We start from the raw sequence: 18,896 nt of genomic DNA on the forward strand, positions 1-18,896 counted from the left end.
TTCCGACTCGATGGCACCTGACAACAACAACAACAACATCTGAAGGGGATTCGCAGGATTCTCCTTCCAGCGAGACTCCGAGTCTTCACTGGCGGTGAGAAACCAGAGTCTCCACTGGCTGTGGGAAACCAGAATTCCGCAAAGCAGGGGCCAAGGCATTGACCCAGGCAGTCTGGGTCCCTGTCCTCACAGAGCTTTAGGTTCAAGGGAGATAGCAATCTTGTCCCCCACAGACAGTGACAACCCAGAATAGGGAATGCTGGGATGCAGACTCTGAGATAGTTGTTTATTCTTCTAAACGGGCTTCTGATGCCCCCTTCTGGACATCAGGAGCAAGTGTTCGGTGCAGTCAAGTGAATTCCAACTCACCGCAACCCCTTGCACAGAGCAGTACTGCTCTAGAGGGGTTTCTAGGGTGGGTGCGGTGGCTCCATATAATAAGCATTGGACTGAGAAACACAATGTCCGAAGTTTGAGCCCGCCAACTGCTTCGGAGAAAGTTGAGGCTTTCCGCCCCCTCGAAGATTTAAAGTCTCGGAAACCCTAAATAGTGTCACTATGAATGAGGGCCAACTTGACGGCACTTTACAACAATCTTTACGGGACAATCCCTGGTGGCGCAGTGGCTAAGTGCCTGGCTGTTAACTAAAAACTTGGCCACTGGACCTTAGCTGTGTTTCTGTGGGAGAAACACGAGACAGTCTGCAATAGCACGGCCTTGGAAACTTGAGGGGGAACTTCTAATCTGTTTGATGGGGTCAGGTGTGGCGCTGTGGACTAATGCGCCAGACTGCAAAGCCGTTTGAACTGCAAGGTTGGCAGTTCAAGCTCACCAGCTGCTTCTTGGAAACCCTATACAGAGTCGCTATGGGTCATAATTGACTCGACAGCACTCAACAACAACAATGAGCCATTTGAACTGCAAAGTCGGCAGTTCAAGCTCACCAATCACTCCTCGGAAACCCTATACAGGGATGCTATGGGTTGGAATCGACTCGATGGCACTTAACAACAACAACATGAGTCGGAATTAACTCTACAGCAAGGGGGTGAGGAAGCCTTTATGAGAGCAGACCACCAGGTCTTTCTCCAGCTGAAGCGCTGGATGAGTTCCAACCGATGACATTTTGGTTAGCAGCTGAGTGCTTAACAGTTTGCACCACTAGGGCGCTCTGCAGAAACGGTGATACCTATTATGCCGTGCAATCTGTGAAAGCTGATACAAGCATCAAGCAGAAACCTGTCAGAGAAGGCAAACGCAAATACATTTCCCCATAAAACCAGTGATCCGAAAGGTGGAAAACTCGCAAGACCGGGAAAACGAAGGTAATCCCATGGAATTCCAGCTCTCCTAGGTTTCACGGTCAATAATAAATGTTATTTAATATACAGTGGCAGTGTAGGATGAGCTCTGGTAGCAGAGTGGTTACGAATTGGGCTGCTAACCTCAGGGTCAGCAGTTCGAAACTACGAGCCGTTCCGCAGGAGAAAGATGAGGCTTTCTGCTCCCGTAAAGATTTACAGCCTCAGAAACCCTGTACAGGGTCGCTATGAGTCAGAACCAACTCCACGGCACATAACAACAACTACAGGATTGGTGTGAACCAAAAGGTCGGTGGTTCAAACCCACCAGCGGCTCCTCAGAAACCCTACACAGGGTTGCTATGAGTCGGAATCGACTCCACAGCTATAAGAACAGACACAGGGTACAGTAACAGTACTCCCCAAGGAGAATGGCTCAGGTCTGGTCCACAGAGCTCCATTAGGGTGGTGCCATGTGAGGTGAGGTTTGCTGTTTTTGACTGAAAGCAGGGCCTTGGTGAGAGTTCCTGTCCTAGAGCTTGGGTTTGAGTGGATCGAACTTTCTATGTTGCCAAATTAGGGAGCGCATGGCGTTTTCCATGGACTCGCCCAAATTAAAGTGGGCCATGGAATCTGTCAGAGTCAGACATTAGAAGTTGAATCTTCATTATATGAACACATTACCTGTAAATGGCTTTTTTGCCTCATTCAGAAATGGCAGGTTCAGGATTTGAACCTGGGGCTGTCTGACTTCAAAGTTTCATTGCTATCAAATCAGTTGTTCTCAGTGTTCACAATTTCCTAGACCAGTCACCCCTGGCCTCCCTGGGGACAGACAGCCTCCAAGCCTCCCCCTGACCTCCTCCACATTTCAGGCCCCACACATCTGCCCACCTGCCCCAGGGATTGCACTTCTCCCTCACGGTGGCTGGTGTCCAGGCCCTGCCTGGCCCTCTGTTTGGCAGAGACGACAGGCTCAGTGCCCGGTTCTCCAGCTTCCTCAGGAAACGTATGGGACGGAGGTTGTGAGAACTGAACCTCTTTGGGAGACGTGATGGGACAGCTGAAACCAGCAACTATTCTGAAAGTGAGGGGAGCCTGCACCTGGATTCTTCTCCATTTCTGAATTTACATCACATCATTATGTGGTGTATGCAGTCAGTGAACAACACTTTGCAAGATAATGTACAGTTCACACCTATTTAACAATCTTTTTTTTTTTTTTTAATTTAAAAAATATTGATTCCGATCATGGCATTTGATTTACAGCCTTAAAGCGGAACCGTGGTTCACACTTTGGAAAACACTGCAGATTACAACTAGGGGAAGGTAGTCGAATGGAGTCCTGGTGTGGCACTGGGGGTTAATGCACTGAACCGCCAGGTCAGTGGTGGCAGCTCACCAGCCTCTCTGGAAACCCTATACAGGGTGACTCTGGGTTGGAACCAACTTGATGGCACTAACAACAGTGATAGTAGACTAGGTGTGGGGGTGAAGAGACTCAGAGGGGAGGGTGGGTTTTTCCCTTAGCCCGTGGGGTTACTGGGCATGCTAATCGCACTTCTGCCCTACAAGAGAAGGTTCTTGCCTCCAACGGATTGAGAATAGTAAGCAGAGGCCGTTGCCACTGGAGCAAAGATTTATTATAGGAAAGAGGCTTGCAAGTAGAGATGGGAGGGCTTAATATAAGACTTAACCCCCATCTCCCTGAACAAAGGCTATGCTGAGGGGTTAAAAAGGTTTGGGTGGGAAAAGGCATCATGGTCATTCATTGAGTAGGTGGGGATTTGGGGGAAGGGCCATGTTAAATGGGTGGTATGTGCAGCATTTCTTCAAGACAGATTCCACCACAAAGGCCTCTGATAGGAGTACACAAAACTTATTCTGGGATGTCACACATGCATGGTTTTTTAGTACTAAAGTACATCAGTACACAGAGGCTTTCAATTGATCATGCCAAGATATGGACAACATTGCAGAGAATGATTATTCCGGAACACTTAATTGTGCTCATGAGGAACTTGTATGTAGACTAAGAGTCACTTGTTCAAACAGAACAAGGGACCACTGAATGTTTTAAAATTAAGAAAGGTATGTGCCAGGGTTGTATTCTTCCACCATGCTTATTCAGTCTATGCTGAGCAAATCATCCAAGAAACTGGATTATATGAAGAACATGGTATCCATATTGAAAGAAGACTTGTTAATACCCTGCAATATGCAGATGATACAACCTTGCTTGCTGAAAGTGAAGAGAACTTAAAATGCTTACTAATGAAAATCAAAGACCACAGTCTTCAGTATGGATTGCAGCTCATTGTAAAGAAAACAAAAATCCTCACTAGTGGACCAATAAAAATCATAAATGGAGAAAAGACTGAAGTTGTCAAAGACTTCATTTTGCTTGGATCAACCATAAACATTCATGGAAGCAGGAGACAAGAAATCAAATGATGTATTATATTAGGTAAATCTGCTGCACAGACCTCTTTAAAGTGTTCAAGAGCAAAGTGAGGACTAAGGTATGCCTTTCTCAAGGCATAGTATTTTCAATGGCCTCATATACATGTGAAAGTTGGACAATGAATAAGGGAGACTGTAGAATTGATGTATTTGAGTTTGTTTCTTGAGAAGGATATTAAAAGTACCATGAATTTCAAAAAGAACAAACAAATCTGTTTTGGAAGAAGTACAGCCAGAGTGCTCCTTAGATACCAGGATGGCCAGACTTTGTCTCTCATATTATGAGGAGGGACCAGTACCTGAGAAGGACATCGTGCTTGGGAAAGTGGGTCAGCGAAAAAGAGGATTACCTCCAGCAAGATGGATTGGCACAGTGGCAGCAGCAATGGGCTGAATGAAGTGTAGCAACGATTGTGAGGTTGGCACAGGACCTGGCAGTATTTTGTTCTGTTTGTGCATAGGGTACCAACTCAACAGCACCAAACAATAACATGCCATCCTCACAATTGTAACGTTTGAGCCCATTACTGCTGCCACTGTGTTAATTCAGTTCCTTGAAGGTCTTCCTCTTTTTCACTGACACTTCACTTTACCAAACATGATGTCCTTCTCCAGGAACATTTCCTCAGTCTACTATATATGTCTCAAGTAGGAGCTGGGGATACAATAGAGAACCAAAGAAACTGCCTGCCCTCGAGACAAGGTCTTTACTTTCCTGGCAAGTCTTTCCAGGATGCCCCCTAGGTTCCCAGCCTTAGTGGGACTCTGGGAATGGCCTCATTATTTATTCGACACAGAACAAATCTGACCCTTTTCCTCCTCTGCTTAGGACTGAGTCATGGTGCCCACAACACTTAGAATCAAGACTATCCTCACTGAGGTCCCCCGTGTACGCTGGCCTGCCCCTCCTCTCCTTAGCCTGCTCTCTGCCACTTTGGGCTCCAGCCTCACCAGATGAACAATCACAGCTCTCCCTCATATTGAATATCTAAGCTCAGATGCCTCCTTCTCCAGGCCTCCTTGACCCCTTGGCCTTCTGTCCCAGCCCTGCCAACTCTGGGTCATCGTAGTTAGGGATTTAAGTCACTAGACAGCTCCAGGAGGGCAATACCATAGACAAAATCCCAATATTGTCCCCAGCATCAACATTCACATGGCTGGTGTTAGAGAATGAACTGTCTCCTCCCCGCAAAAAAAGAAAATGTGTGTTGGCATCCTAGTCCTGGTGTTTTGCTTTGGTTTGTTTTTAATTGTTTATTGTAAAAGGGGTGAGGTTCTACAGAGCAGATTTGTCTTCCATTCAATAATTCATACCCCTTTTGCTTCATCTCATGGATTGCAATCCCCACAATGAAACATCACTTAGCTCACTTCCTCTGTTTCCTGTTTCCATTCCTCCTTCTTTCCTAATCCTTCTGAACTATAAGCATGGGTGAATGCTGCCCATTGATCTCAAATGGTAGGTTACCTTTTTTTTTTTTTTTTTTTTTAAGGTTACACAATAATTTATTGAGAACCTCCCCTCCTAGCACCTCCCCTCCTAGCACCTCCCAGTCTCTAGGTCACTTTTCCCGCTTGTAGATCTTGTGTGCTAGCTAGCCCCAGGTAGATGGCCGGCGGCAGGGGAGCAGTGTACTGCTCGATGAGACTTTTAAGGGTGCTGAAACTGCCTTCCTCGTACAGCAGGCAGCTCCATCTCCTCGTACATTGCCTTCACTCGGGCCACCTTCTCTGTTTCCTTCTGCCCGTAATTCTCCTGCAAGATCTGGTGCTGTTTTGGAGAGGCCCATTGCAGACATGAACCACCAGCCAGCTGCATTTATTGTCCTGGATGTCAGTGCCAACCTTGCCTGTCACACTGGGGTCACCAAAGAGGTCAAGGTCATCACCCTGAATCTGAAAGAACTCACCCATTTCCAACAGGATCTTCTTGGCATTGGCATGCTCCTTCTCCCATCAATGTCCGCCATATACATTGCAGCAGCCACGGGAAGGTAAAAGGAGTAGAAAGCTGTCTTGTACTTGACAATAGATTAATACCTCTTTTCAGTGACTCTACCAAGATCCACGTTGCCCTGGGGGGCAGTGATAAGGTCCAGGGTCTGTCCAATCTCAGTCTGATAGGAATTCTGCAAGAAGAGCTGGATTAGATTCAGATTGTAGGGCTGCTCCCGGCAGTACAGCTTCAGCAGCATGGGGTCATTGATAGCATCCACACCAATGCCTGGCTTCTGATACCAGCAGAGCTGCCCCCAACAGGTAAGGGATACATCCATACTGTTGTCTAATACCAGGAAAAAAGCTTGGAGCAGCTCCACACACCAGCCCACAGTCAGGGCCCGCTAATGACTATCAGCATTCTGCTTCCTTGGCTCCACCAGCTCTTAGAACACAGCCAGTACCATCAAACCTTGGTTGTACTTGCCCCCAAGGACATTGTACTCTAGGACCTTCCTGAGCCTGGCAATACCGTCTCCTGTCTCCAGGTGCCCCATCTCATCCTCAGTCAGCACCTCGAGAATCTGGGAGAAGTGCTGGATGAAATCCTGCTTTTCTTGGGCGTAAGTGTCTGATTTCTGGTTTCTATTCATTCTGAGGGTGGAGCAAAGTGCTCTGTTCCTGGATGCTGGATCTTGCTTGGTCTGTGGGTTACTCTTAAGATGTGTTTACCACCGCCCTAGTGCTGCTGTTCTCCTTATATATCTGTCTTTTGTTTGACTGAAAATTGAGCCATGAGGTTGAGTTCACTTCCAGAACCGAAGGGTAGTTAAATGCCATAGCTTCAGGGTTCCACCAGTCTCTATCTGACCTGTAAGCATGATCTTTTTTTAATGATTTTGAGTTTTGTTCCACATTTTCCTCCCACTCTATCCAGGACTTTCTAATGTGATTCCTTTCAGAGCAGTTGGTAATGGTAGCTAGGCACCATCTAGTTCTTCTGGCCTCAGGGTTGTTGTTGTTAAGTACCATGGAGTCGGTTCCGACTCATAGTGACCCTGTACAGGGTTTCTGAGGCTATAAATCTTTATGGGAACAGAAAGCCTCATCTTTCTCCCGTGGAACAGCTGGTAGTTTCGAACTGCCAACCTTGAGGTTAGCAGCCCAATTTGTAACCACTACGTTACCGGAGGCCTCAGGGTAGTGGAGAGTAATGTGCGTGTAGTCCATTATTAGTTCATTGGTCTAATTACATTCTCTTTACTCTTCTTTCCTCTGGACAGAAAGAAGCCATTAGTTGCACCTTACATAGCTGTTGATGAGCTTTTAAAGACCCCAGTCGCTCTGCACCAAAGTAGGATAGAGAAAAATGTTTTTATGGACTATGGTATGCTGATTGATCTCTGTGTCCCCTAAAGCTTGGGTGTTTATTAACTTTAGTCCCATGACTGGAATTCTGCACCCTACGTTGGGTCTCTATGAGTCAGAATCATCTCAACAGCAATGGACTGTCCCTCTGAGAAGAGGGATCTGGAGTCTTTTTGTATAGACCAGGAGATAAGGAGGATCACCTGGTTCAGTGTACAGTGTGGCCCCTTTCAGTATCTGTCCCCTATATAGGGAGACTCAGTCATCCCCACATCCACACATTGCATCCTCCACCTACATCTGACACTACATTGTGGTTCTGGATGCCTCCCTGGAGCTTGGCAACACTGGAATTCTGGGGTTTAAGGAGAAACAAGCAGTATTGTGTAATAAAGCAATATTAAAACACTTGCCTTAGAACATGAGGAGGTTAAAGTTCTTTTGATTTCTTGGATTCAAAAAGCTGGAGAATTATCAAAGGGGAACTGTTCTCAGCTTTTGTGGAAAAGAGAAGCATCCGGTCAGTAAATTCAGCAATGGAGGTAGGGACACCGGGCCCTGACGCTCATCTACCTCATTCAGGGTTCCTGCCAACTGGTTTTCTGTGATTGGTTTCCTAGATTAGGACTATTGTCTTATCCCCGGACTCACTCAGGTCCCAGGTGGGTTCATTCTGCCTCTGTTGTTCCTTGCCATCGAGTTGATACCATCTCATGGTAATCCATGAGTGCAGAGTAGAATTGCCCCAGAGGGTTTTCAGAATGTGCTTTCAGAAGCAGGTCTTCAGGCCTGTCTTCTCAGGTGTTTCTGGTTGGTTTGAGTTGCCTATAGTTCCGTTCTAGTACTTATGTGCTTAATCAGGCCTGCCTAGCCATAGACTAGTTCTGTCTGTAACACCCCCCCCCCCCCCAGGGAATCCTACTCCACTCTTACCCTGCTTCTGAGCCTTCTAGCTGCCACAAAGACAAGGTAGAGCTGTTCCCACCCACTTGTGATCAATGAAAACGTCAGAGCCATGAGGGGAAGTCCTGAAGGGTTGAGAGACCTGAGTCACCTGCCAGACTTGCCGGATGTGGACAGGTGTCCCATGTACCTCCTGCCTGGGACCTGCAGCTCCCCACTTGGACCGAGCATTCTGCCTCTTTTTTGATCTTCTGTCAACATGTGGGAAAGATGTGGAGCTGGAGAGGAAAATGTCCTCTCTGAGGTGTGTAGGAAGCCTGAAGCACCCAACCCTGTGTGTTCCTGCATCTGTTGCTATTTGCTTGTTGTTGTTGTTAAGTACCATGTGGAGTCGGTTCCAACTCATAGTGACCCTGCACAGGGTTTCTGAGGCTGCAAATCTTTACGGGAGCAGAAAACCTCATCTTTCTACCGCGGAATAGCTGGTAGTTTTGAACTGCCTACCTTGAGGTTAGCAGCCCAATTCATAACCACTACGCTACCAAGCTCATGCTGTTTGGTGGTGGTGCAAGGAAATCTCAGCGTCACTGAAGGAACGTTCCAGCTTTGAACCACCATCTACCTGTCTCAATCACTCCCCAGCAAATCACATATCGAGGAATTCTTTTGATGATCCTAATGTGACTATTAAGGGGCTCTGGTAGCGTAGTGGTTACGAATCGGGCTGTGAACTGCAAGGTCAGCAGTTTGAAACTACCAGCTGTTCCACAGGAGAAAGATGAGGCTTTCTGCTCCCGTAAAGATTTACAGCCTCGGAAACCCTGTCTATGAGTCGGAACCGACTCCACGGCACGTCACCAACCAACCAAATGTGCTTATTGATGTGGTGCTATGGGTTAATGCTCTGGACTGCTAAGTCAGTTTGAACCACAAAGTTGGAGGTTCAAGCTCAGCAGAGTCATTCCCTGGACACCCTATACAGGGTCGCTATGGGTCAGAACCGACCTGATGGCACTTTACAACAACAACAACATGCTTTTATCTCTGTGTTGCTGTTAAGTGCCATCAAGTCGATTCTAACTCAGTGACCCTGTATAGGGTTTCCAAGGAACAGCTGGTGGGTTTGAACTGCCACCCTTGTGGTTCATAGTCCAGTGCTGATCCCATGGCACCACACCTTATTAAGTGTGAGCTGGTGGGTTTGGAGATACACACTTAGGAGTTTTTATCTTTTTTTTTTTTTTCCCTTTTCAAAGTGAGACCAAGCCAAGGAGATCTGTAGGGTCCTGTATGTTATGATGAAGGGGCACACCCCCTGCCTCCCAACCTAACCCTTTCCAGGGCTGTAGAGGCCCCCAGTTCAGATCCTGTTTCCTTTCTATCATTCACCAGCTCAGAGACTGGTCCAGAGGAATGGTGACCAGCAGGCTGGGTAAGTAGGACTCCACCCCAGCCTCATCCAGGATGCTCAGACCCTCCTCCTGCTGCAAACTCAGCCAAGCTCTCCCCACAACCCCACACTATGGCAAGCATCTGCCCACAAGCCTTCAGGCTGCTCCTATGCCTCCACTCCCAGTTGTCCTTGGGCCTCCCTCTCCTTTTCTCACCTTTTCCCTCTACTCTGTCCTCTCTCTTTCATGTCCTTGTTTCTCCCTGAGTTGCTGCCTCGAGTTTCCTGTCCTGTCTCTTTCCTCTTCTCTTCCTCCTACGTGTCTTTGTCTCTCCCACTCTCTTCTCTTCCCCCCTATGTCTACTTACCCAGTGCTTTTTCAGAACCACAGTTAAGATCTTCTATCTCTTGCCTTCTGACTCACAAGACCAACCAGCAGAATGGTGGCCAGCAGCTACTTGTTGAGTAAGAAGGACCCCAAACCAGCCCATCTGTGGACTTCTCAGACTCTTCCCAATTGTAACTCTGCCCTGCTTTCCCTCAACAACATACAGGGTCTTCTGTTACCGCCACCATCCCCACTACTCAAAGAGCATCTCTTCATCTCACTGCAGTCTCTTGGTCACTGGAAATTTAGCTAAAAACCAAATGCTCAGTTTATTTCAGGACATCACTGCCATCATTCCAATACTAGGGACACAATATCCCTGTCTCAGCTCCCCACCACCCCTGAGGTTTTGGATCCCACCCCAAAATAGATCCAAATGTCTCCTGAATCGTAGCCAGAACTAAATCCAACTTAATCCTGCTTTCCTGGAAGTTGCCCTCCTCATTGCCCTTCCTCTCCACAGCTGTTGTTGGCATCCTCAGCCTCCTATGGGCAGGTGCAGGTGTGGTCACAGGTGAGGACAGAGGGGAGTGAGGGAGGAGAAGGCCATCTCTAGGGACGTGAAAGGGGTCACCTGGAACTGCCAGGGGATGAGAACATCTTGCTATCCTGGATCTCCCAGCTGACTCCCCTGGTTCAGCGCTGTGGCTCTGTGAGCAGGCACCCAGATGTGAAGGCCGGATCTACAATCCCTTGGAGCAGTGCTGTAATTTTGGATTCATTGAGCCTCGGAACCTGACCCGCCACTGTGGTCCCAGGTGCACCTACTGGCCCTGCTTTGAGCTCTGCTGTCCTGGCACATATGATTCCCAGAAGGTGTACATTGTGAGGTTGAAGGTTCAGGGTTCCAAGTCCCGGTGTCCCTCCTCACCCATCTCCAGGTTCTGTAAAAAATAAAGCTCCTGTCTTCCTCAAGGTGAGAAGAAGAAGAGGGGAAAATAAAGCAGGGAAGGAATTCTGATGCTGAGTCCCTGTGGGATGGGGACCCTGAGCCCTGCATGCCCCCTTCCCTCCTTGTCCATGTCTCTCTCTTTCTCAGTCCCAGTCTCTCCTTTATTTGCAGCTAAAGATGACCAGCCAGTCCACCTGCTGATGTTGCCCTTCTGAAGCCTGGAAACTCTGTGATTCTAAGATTTAAGTAGTAATGGGTGTGATGGTTCTGTAACGATGCAATCATATAACATATATCCCAGAGGATGACGAGACTAAATGTGTTCTCTCTCAATTTCCTTGCAGTAAATTCATGGACAATTACCAAAAAGGAAAATTTGCTACTTTTAGGAGATAGGCAAACATTTAGTCAATGAATTTGGCAAAGGAGATAGAAGCAAAGGGACTCTCATCCAGCCCTTATTCAGGGTCCCTGTGAACTTCCAATTACTCTTCGGTGGTTTTTTTCTTTTCCTTCCTGGATTAGGGCAGTGACACCCTATGGAAAAGAAACTGCCTCCCACTGGACTTCACTCTTCTGCTGCCCCTCCCATAGTAATTTCTACATTGTTTCCCTGGCTGCAATAATCTTCCAATGGCACATGGAACTCAGACCATCCCTAGAGTTAAGTGGTTTATCATACAGGCAGTTTTCCTGCATGCAGAACAGCTCTCTCGCACCCATTCTCTCTCTTCTTCTCTCTCACTTTTGCTTCTTCCATCTGCTTCTCTTCCTGCTTCCTTCTGTCTGAAAAAACTCATTGGGGCTGCTGTTTAAATATACAACCTTTTGTCAATTTCAGGGTATGTCTACCAGGGCCACAAACTGACCAATCCGCTCTCTGTAGACCATAGATACGTCATTTGCAGAGTAGGCTCCAGCTCACCTCATTCCACAGTCTACTGACCAACCCCTGCAAGGGGCCCACTTTTTGTCTGATCTCTGCCTGCAACCCAGGAGTAGACAAAAAGTCTCAAAACCAAGTTGTTGACAACTTAACCAGAAATGTCAATTAACCTGGAGTAGAAACCTAGGACAAAAGCAACTCCTCAGGGATAAGGGAGGAAAATCTCCCAAAAGAACCAAGGCCAAGGTCACTTAGAGGAACTCACTTTACCACAACATTCTATTGATTTGTCAATATTATCATCATTGAAAATGCAGGTGAAGAGCCCATCTAGTCTTCATCTGGAAGCACTGAATATGCAACATCATGACATGCTAAAAGGCAGAACAGAATTTTATAAATTCTCCCCAGGGTATGAATACACTTGATTACTTCATATTCTTGCGTATTGATATTAGTATTTGGAAGCTGTTCCACAGGAGAAAGATGAGGCTTTCTGCTCCTGTAAAGATTTACAGCCTCGAAAACCCTGTACAGGGTCGCTATGAGTTGGAACCGACTCCACAACACATCACAACAACAAGGTGTTTCTAAAAACATAAAAAAATGAAATACCATATTACGCCAATAACATGCATGTCATATACTTTTTGCAAACTGTATAACCCCTTTTGTGCTAGTTCCATGTGCATACTATGCGTGTTACATATATAACCATTTTTTTATGTGGGCATATTTTCTCTCCAAAATACAAGTAAAATCTCAGTGTAGATCAGCTTTAACAGAGGAATATTTGTAATTATGAAATATTATACACTCCAAAAGTTAATTTTATTCTCATTGTTGTTGTTAAGTGCTGTCAAGTTGGTTCCAACTCGTTGTTAGGTGCCATCGAGTCGATACCGACTAATAGCGACCCTGTGCCCAACAAAACGAAACACTGCCCAGTCCTGGGCCAGCCTCACAATTGTTGCCACGCTTGAGCCCATTTTGCCAATCCATCTCACTGGGGGTCTTCCTCTTTTTCTCTGACCCTCCACCTTACCAAACATGAGATCCTTCTCCAGCGACTGGTCCCTCCTGACAATATGTCCAAAGTATGAGAGACAAAGTTTGGCCATTCTGGCCTCCAAGGAGCACTCTGGCTGCACTTTTTCCAACACAGATCTGTTTGTTCTTTTGGCAGCCCATGAAACTTTCAAGATTCTCCTCCAACACCATAATTCAAAAGCATCAGTTCTTCTACGGTCTTCCTTATTCACTGTCCAGCTTTCGCATACATATAAGGTTATTGAAAATACCATGGCTTGGGTCAGGTGCACCTTAGTCCTCAAGTTGACATCTTTGCTCTTCAATCTTTTAAAAAGGTCTTGTGCAGCAGATTTGCCTAATGCAATACGTCCTATGATTTCTTGACTGCTGCTTCCATGAGTGTTGATAGTTGATCCAAGAAGAATGAAGTCCTTGACAACTTCAATCTTTTCTTTGTTGACAAGAATGTTGTTTATTGGTTCAGTGGTGAGGATTTTTGTTTAGTTTACACTGAGATGCAACCCATACCGAAGGCTGTGCTCTTTGATCTTCATCAGTAAATATTTATAAGTCCTCTTCACTTTCAGCAAGCAAGGTTGTATCATCTGCATATCGCAGGTTGTTAATGAGTCTTCCTCCAATCCTGATGCCACGTTTTTCTTCACATAACCTAGCTTCTCGGATTATTTGCTCAGCATACAGTTGGAATAAATATGGTGAAAAAATACAACCCTGTCACACACCTTCCTTAATTTTAAACCATTCAGTGTTCCCATGTTCTGTTCAAACAACTGCCTCTTGGTCCATGTACAGATTCATAGCAACCCCGTATAGGGTTTCTGAGGAATGACAGGTGAATTTGAACTGCCGACCTTGCGATTCAAACTGACTTTATGGTCCAGTGCATTATCCCACAGCACCACACCAGAACTCCTCATTAGTAGATCTATACTTTGAATTTTGTCAAAGGATTTTTAGAGAAATTTGTTTTCTCTCGTCATACAAATTCTTCCTTATATATCCATTTTTTGTCTGTTGGTATACAAAGTGTAACATACTATCTGGCCCTTTCTGGAAAATTTTTGCTAACCCTCAAGAATCCAGAGGACCATACCCCATTACCGTTGAGTTGGTTCCAACTCTTAGGACTGAGTAAAACTGCCACATAGGGTTTCCAAGGAGACACATCTTTACAGGAGCAGATGCCACAGAGGACAGGTGGCTGCAAATATGGAAGCGAACAAGTATTTTGTGGCATATCTGTATTGGATGAGGATTCTTGATGGTCCCCATCCCTTAGTAAGGGGAAATAGGCTACTCCTCCAGGCCTGAGTGCTAGAAAGGAATCTGAGAGTACCTGTTGCTCAAAGGCTTGCATCTGTTTGTCCACATCCCAGGTTTCAGGGTGTGGTTCCTTCCCTGTCAGGCCCTGATGTTGTTAGCATACGATACTTACTGGGATTACAAATGAAACCTTTTGTGTGCAATTTTGCTCCTCTCAGAAGCAGAACCTTGGCCAGTGTTTTTCAGTTTAGTGGCACTCTAGTTACAGGATGTGAGTATATTTTAATGATGTCAGAGGCCTTCTGGATTTTCCCCATGCTCTGAGGTGCTGTTTGGCCAGCTGGAGTTTATTGTTTTCTTCCTTCAGTGATCACTGGCACTTAACACCAGCCAATCACCTGTATAGTCTGTAGCAATACTGTTTGCACCCTAAAGTCCTTTGGCGATGACATAATCCAGTCCTCTTACACCTGTGTTTCTCTGGTCAGTACTAGCCGTTACTTAGCTCCAGTCAGAATTTAAACATTTCACCTGATGCTCTGGTGGGCTGGGATGTGTTAGGGACAGAGTAGGAACCTAACAGCCAGCCTAACCACCCCCCAACACCTGGCACTTTAATCAACAATTCCAGGAAACTGAACCCAACACACTTTCTGAGGGTGGTATTGTAGGATAGGCACTTGACCATAAGGTTGGTTTGAATCACAAGCTCAGTGGTTCAATCCCACTGGTTGCTTCTTAGAGACCTATACAGGGTCACTATGAGTCGGAACTGACTTGAAGGTACTTAACAACAAGACCACTGAAAAGAGTGCAAATGAAGAATATTTTGCTTAGACCCTGCCAACAATCAGAATTAAACCTGAGGGAGAGAAGTGAAAAGCCCTATAAGGGAGAAGGATGAACCGAAGGCCAGTGTGCGCTCACTCGCTGGATAGATGCTTGCTTCTCTTCTGAGAAGTGTACTTTCACTGATTAATAAACCTGGCTTGCTACTGCTGCTTTTTGTCTGTGTGTTGTTTGTGCCAACCTTAAGTGGGTCTCGCTAGGCCTGCAGAAGTCAAGTTACTGTATCCTAACAGGATGGCCTTTTGATAGTAAGATCAGTTTCCAGGATTCAGAAAGGATTTAAGCCATTTTCTCAGTAACTCAAGTGAGCCTAGGATGATTCCCTGTGCTTCCCAAGTATGCACAAGAAGTTCCTGCCTCTAGGAGGTGTTTAGGCATATTCCAGAACCTCAGATCTGTCTGGAACACATTCTGATGGTGTTCCCAGATGGCACGATGTATTCCTATGCTCTGGAAGGGACTTGAACATTTCCCACCCACCTCAGGCACCACACAGACATGCTCTCGTGGCGCTCCTGAGCAGCAGGAGCGATTTGGGGGAGTCCTGGTGTGGCACTGTGGGTTAATGAGCTCCACTGCAAGGTCGGTTTGAACCACAAGGTCGGCGGTTCAAGCTCACCTGCCACTCTTAGGAAACCCTATACAGGATTGCTATGAGTCAGAACTGACTTGACTGCACTTAACAACAAAGGGTGTCCTGGTGTGGTACTGTGGGATAAGCACTGGATTGCTAACCACAAGGTTGGCAGTTCAAACTCACCAGCCACTCCTCAGAAACCCTATATAGGGTCGCTAATAAGCCTGAACCAACTCCACGGCACTTAACAAAGGAATTTAGACACTTTCTAGGAGGCTTAGTCTGATCAGGGACGTGCTACCTGGGCCCCAGAAGTGGCCTGGGCACTTTCCTGTAGGTTCGAGGGTCAGGGACGCTCTCACCGATTCCCTGGCTTCGTAAGTGGTTCTGGCCTCCAAAAGGAACATACGTATTGGCCTCGAAGCTCAGTGGACCTAGGGCGCCATCTCCAGGTCTCAGGGCAGCAAGAAATGTTCCTGGGCTCAGAAGGGCACTTTCGACATTTCCTCCAAAAGCTCAGCGGGTCCGGTTCGCCCAACGGACCTCAGTGATTAGCAAGAGTGGTTCCGGTTTTCAGAAAGTCATTAGACATTTTCCAGAGTTCAAATGGGCTAGGAACGCGTTCTCCAGACTCTTCCCTGTTATGGAGTAAAGGTTTCGGATCTACGGAAGCTGCTTAGACATTTTTCCGGAAGTTCTACGGCCCGGAGGCGGGACTAGAGTTCATGGGCGGCTTGACGGACAGGAGCACTTTCCGTTTCCGGAAGGAATGTCACATCCTACCGGAAGCTCCGGCGGGACAAGGATGGTTTACTTGTATTTCTTAGTTCTGCAATGGCGGTTCTGGTCTACAAAGGTTTTGGGACGTTTTCTTAGAAGCTCCGGAGGATCAGGGTAGCTTTCTGAAGGTTTTCCTGCCAGCCTGTTTCCCAGGCTGCGGAAGGGGAAGTTTCCTGGACGCTCAGATGTACCCAGGGACTTAATCTCATGGCCTGCACAAGCAGTTCCAGGGTTCTGGAGTTAAGACATTTTTCCTGATGTTCATGCAGGCCTGGGACGTGTTGTCATGGCCTGCCTGGCCGGTCAGAGCGGCCCCTGGGTTATGGAAAGGTCTTAGACAGTTTTCCAATGACGCTTATGTGAGCACAGCACACATTCTGGGTGGCCCTAATGGGGTTGCTGAGCACTTTTCAGCTCAGGCGTGCCAAGGATGTGTTTCCATGGCCCGCCAGCAGGGGGCTGAATAATCGAAACCTGCTTGGCGTGCACAGGCATTCCCCCCCACCACACCCCCCCATAGTAAAAGTCCATATAAGGAGCTCTGGTAGTGCAGTGGTTACGTGTCGGGCTGCCAACCTCAAGGTCAGCATTTCGAAACTACCAGCGGTTCTTGCGGAGAAAGATGAGGCGTTCTGCTCCCGTAAAGATTTGCAGCCTCGGAAACTGAGTCGGAGCCGATTCCACGGTACTTAACAACAACAACATAGCAAAACTCATGCACACAATTAACAGATTTTTTTTTTTTACAATCACAAATATGTTGTGGACATATTTTTTAAGTGTTTAATTGTGAATTATGTGATAGTTTACATGGGAGAACATTAGTTTTACATTCATCCTATTATATATTGTTTCTCGATGATTATTTTTGGAACTAGATCATCAGGCTTTTCTTCTAAGTCACCTCTGATTAGACCCAAATCTGTGAATGATTTTGGTTGGCAACTGAGCACGTTTCACTCAGGGACTACAGAGCATGTTTAAAGAAGACTCCAAGCAAAGATGTCACTTTGAGGACTAAGGTGTGCTAGATCTAAGTCATTGTATTATCAGTCACCTTACATGCATATGTTTTCATTGTGAACTGAGTGATAGTTTACATAGGAGAACATTGGCTTACACCATCATTTCATTGCATTGATTACAACCTCTATGCATCATCATTCAACACTATTTGCTTCCATTCCCTGTTTCTTTTTTTGGGGGGGCGGGGTGGAGATGTATACAGAAACACTCAGGAATGTATAATAATTTAAACAACCAAAGGGCACATTCTGCAAGCCTGCCTCCTGGCTGTCAGGACCCAGTCCCTGAGTCCAGAGCCCATGAGTCCAGAGTCCTCAGCTGCTCCCTTTCTTCAACTTTTAAGTACAATTAAGTGTAAATTCAGCCCGCAATTGTTATTATTGTTAAGCGCCATCAAGTCATTTGGGCTCCTAGGGACACTATAGCATTTCCAAGGAGTAGCTGCTGGGTTTGAACTGCCGACCTTGTGGTTTGCAGTCCAGGGCTGATCCTACAGTGCCACATCAGGAATGATTTATGTTGTTATGTGCCGTGGAGTTGATTCCTACTCATAGCGACCATACGCAGGGTTTTCGAGGCTGTAAATCTTTACTAGAGCAGAAAGCCTTAGCTTTCTCTGGCGGAACACCTGGTAGTTTTGAACTGCTGACCTTGAGGTTAGCAGCCCGATTCGTAACCACGATGCTACCAGAGCTCCTTGGGAATCATTTATAGCTCCCCCTCATTTTTGATAGCCATTGTCTATATTGCCCTTTCCTACCAACCCAGTATGCTGAGGAGACAGGCATGTTCCTTGATGTGAAGAAACTTTATTTACAATTGAAATTTTGAGGAAATGCACCCATAAGCAAAAGTTGAGTTCATGAAAGTGTAGCAATTGGCATTTGCTCACAGTATCAAGCATCCTTATTTTCATCTCCTTAGGCTCTGATCACAACTAAGGCCCAGCCATCCAAGCTAGGTCACGTTTGGGAGTTCACACTCTCAGCCCTTGTTGTTGGTAAGTGCCGTAGAGTCAGTTCTGATCCATAGTGACCCTGTATAGGGTTTCCGAAGAGCAGCTGGTGAGTTTGGACCACCGACCTTGTGGTTCAAACTGACATTTGCAGTCCACTGCATTGCCCTGCAGCATCACACCAGGAGTCCCACTCTCAGCCCTAACCTCCGCAATTAGCAAAGCAAATTCCTTTAGGACATTTTCCCCAGCGGATTCCAGGCTGCACATCTGGTTCCTTCATTGTAATTCCTTCACAAGTGTTTGTGGATAGGCTTTGGGCTGCTCTCCAGCTATCTGCTCCCTTAAAACATTTACAGTCTCAGTCGCTAAGAGTCAGAATCAACTGGATTCAGTGGGTTGTGTTTTTTTTTCATTTTGGTTTTTTAATGTTTTGTTTGTTTGGTTTGGTTTTGAGTTAGGAACACACACCATCACCAATGTTGTAACTATATTTGTCAGCACTCCACAGTGTTGCCCTCTGAACATTCCCCCTGTTAGAAATGAATCCTGATGTCGCATAAAAGACACTCGGTGAGACTAAATTACCTTGGCAAAGTAAAATTTACTTTTGCAAGAGGGTGTGTGCGCATAGCCGTACATACACAAACATGCCAGCAAGCACACCGAGTGGGCAGTCCACTTGGGTTTTTAATCCCTGACGCGAGTCTCAAGGCTGTGTCTCATCCTATTGGCTAGGGTTTTGACCGCACAATCTATTCCCTTACCCGGTTGGCTAGTTTAAATTTTTAAGGTACACATTCCTACTTTAGGAAAAGAAGAAGAAAGCCATCATAAATTCCTTACACCAGGAAGTAGTTTAA

The 18,896-nt window shown here is 46.3% G+C and overlaps 1 pseudogene; it reads right to left on the reverse strand.

The window, feature by feature from the left end:
- Positions 1 to 5,327: 5,327 nt before the first annotated feature.
- Positions 5,328 to 6,389, reverse strand: LOC102828949 (annotated as a pseudogene).
- Between the last annotated feature and the right edge of the window lie 12,507 nt (positions 6,390 to 18,896).

The sequence above is a fragment of the Chrysochloris asiatica genome, unplaced genomic scaffold (genome assembly GCF_000296735.1).
Source record: "Chrysochloris asiatica unplaced genomic scaffold, ChrAsi1.0 scaffold00116, whole genome shotgun sequence".
Taxonomy (NCBI): domain Eukaryota; kingdom Metazoa; phylum Chordata; class Mammalia; order Afrosoricida; family Chrysochloridae; genus Chrysochloris; species Chrysochloris asiatica.